This window comes from Tachypleus tridentatus, chromosome 10 (genome assembly GCF_004210375.1).
Source record: "Tachypleus tridentatus isolate NWPU-2018 chromosome 10, ASM421037v1, whole genome shotgun sequence".
Taxonomy (NCBI): domain Eukaryota; kingdom Metazoa; phylum Arthropoda; class Merostomata; order Xiphosura; family Limulidae; genus Tachypleus; species Tachypleus tridentatus.
The window spans coordinates 104768762-104771786 of record NC_134834.1 but is presented as its reverse complement, the minus strand read 5'-3'; positions in this window follow the sequence as shown (position 1 = coordinate 104771786).

Genomic DNA, 3025 nt, shown 5'->3' with positions numbered 1-3025 from the left:
TATGCCTTTGCTATGTAATAACGACGCGTGAAACGTATTGTGGTTTATACCATTGTTATATAGCAAATTATACAGATGTTTTATGTAAATGTTATGTACGGAAGTTATCGTGTTATCTGTAATTATTAACTACATGATGTATCAACGTCATCAACTTCTGTGACATTATTTTGTAACCATGAAGTGAGGAAGTTACAGTATTTTATACAATATTTATATAGACGTAATACATGGAAGTTACCATGTTTTATAGCTTTATTACGTTAACGTGATATGTGGAAGTTATCATGTTTTATATTGTTGTTACTTAGCTTGAGGTATATAAGTTTTTCTTTATTTCTCGAACTTGTAATTATATATATGGTACCTGCCATCGTTTTATGACAGTGTTATAGGGTCGTGATGAGTAAAAGTTATCGTTTCTTTATAATATTTTCGTAAGTAAATATAGAATATTAATTGCACAATATTGTAAAGGGGACTTCAGTGTCTACTGTTATTAGTCTTAACATGGTGTCTCTTTCGCAAACATCTACAGTGGACTGGTGAGTTTGGCAGCCAAACACAAGATTATGACATGAATTTCAAACACTAAAATAAAGACGGTTGTGAATTTTCAAACACAATATCTGCGTATAGACACATAAGATTGATATCACAAGAGGAGGTCCGGCATGGCCAAGCGTGTTAAGGCGTGCGACTCGTAATTTGAGGGTCGCGGGTTCGCATCCCTGTCGCGCCAAACATGCTCGCCCTTTCAGCCGTGGGGGCGTTATAATGTGACGGTCAATCCCACTATTCGTTGGTAAAAGAGTAGCCCAAGAGTTGGTGGTGATGACTAGCTGCTTTCCCTCCAGTCTCACACTGCTAAATTAGGGACGGCTAGCACAGATAGCCCTCGAGTAGCTTTGTGCGAAATTCAAAAAACAAACAAACACAAGAGGAAATGTTTACTGATAAGGTTAAGTTCAGAGTATGTAATCACCAATACAACAGTTTCACTCATTTGTTAACTTTTAGCGCTGTGCACAACGTTACGACTAATATCTTTTCATTTAATTGAGAACACAACTTTAATATTCCCAAACCGAACTAACTAACTGATTAACAAACTCAATAAAATAATAACTCGCTACTTTCTTAGAATTAAAGTAACTTACAAACTTAAAAATCAATAATAATCTACTCTACTTCAACTCACGTTTACGATTAGGGACAAAATTTCAAACATTAGACCATGTACTCATCACGTGACATCAAACTTACCCATGGCCAAATAACAATACAAACATCTAAGTTAGAAATATAGCCTACAACACTGCTCGTCCCTTGATTATAATTATACAGTCCTTTTAACAAATCTTTTTCATAAACAAAACAATACTACATTAAACGTAAAATTTAGTAACTATGAATAAATTAACTTTTGATAGTTAATTGAACCATTCTTATAAATATATAAATGGCAATAAAAATACATTACTGAATGTGTAAAACCACACTAAAAATTGAAGAAAACAACAACAAAATATAATTTTTTTGAATTAACATCCCTAAATTATTCAAACATCTGTTGTTTTTTTTCTGGTTTCTTTTCTGTGAATTACAGTATAGAAATGGAGTTACATTTTGTCGTTTATCAGTACTTACTACTTTTCACAAGTCTAAGTTCTTTTCAGGTAGATGGTCAAGAAAATACACTGATAATCCCATCTTTGGAAATATTCTGGAAGTGGTCTCGACGGAAAATTCGAGATCCAAAGCATGTTGACGTATTTATTCATGGCGATGTATTCTTTGAAGCTTTCTCATTATTGTGCTAACGTACCTCCAAAAATAATGACGGTGGGTGAACTTTCGTGTGAATTACTTGCTTTGTTTTTATTCTTCTCCATTGTACTTTAGGTTTATTGTTTTTATTATCTTGTACTTTCATTGTTGTTTCATTCTTGTTTATTCAATGGCCCCCCCGCTAGTACAGCGGTATGTCTCCGGATTTACAACACTAAAATCAGGGGTTCGATTCCCCTCGGTGGGCTGAGCAGATAGCCCTTTGTGGCTTTGCTATACAAAAAAACATAAACACTTGTTTATTCAGGGAAAGTTTATCACTTGGTTTTGTAATTGCCATGTAGTGCGCGGGGATTTCGTGGTCATAGACTGTGAAAGTATTTGGAGTAAATTAAACTTCATGTCTTTTCTTATGTGCGAATTTTATTTCTAGTATGCACTATTCTTCAAAGTCAATTATCCATATATCAAGTTGTGCAAAGAAGGCTCCCACAACGTGGATGACTTCTAATATTTCTACTGCTGGAACTTTATGACCACTTACTTTTCACGCCATCAGTCCAAGTCAGGTCGATTATGTGTTGTTATAAAATCAGACATAATTTTTAATCCATATGATACAAGGTTTCCCAGTAATGAAGCCACTTACTCGTAAATGGATTCTGTAAATAATGCATTTCTATCTAATTTGGAGTCGAAAAACTAGTTTAATTTTCAGATTATCATATCCTTTGTCTATTGTCAATGGATGACTATACTACACCCTCAAAAAGGGTGTCTTTTGGGTGAATTTCTGTTTTCTAGAGACGTTTGTCAGCGTTTCTTGGTAATATATCGTTTTTAACTGCAGTTGAAACGCTTTATATCTTGTGGTTTATGCTTTCCATTTTCAGTAAACACTTTTGAAACTAACCGTTTGAGTTCTTATCGAGCTCAGTCAGAGTTAATGTTTCGACACTAGCTGATCTGGTAAATTCGCAAATCTTAGTTACTATTTTTTGTTGTTTTACATTGTCAGGTGGTTAGGGCGCTAAAATCATAATTTGAGGGTCGTGGTTTCGAATCCTCATCGTACCAAACATGTTCGTCCTTTCATTTGGGGAGGCGTTATAATGTGTGGTCAATCCCACTATTCGTTGCTAAAAGAGTAGCCTAATATTGGTGGTTGGTGGTGATGACTAGCTGTCTTCCCTCTAGTCTTACACTGCTAAATTAGGGACGCCTAGCGCAGATA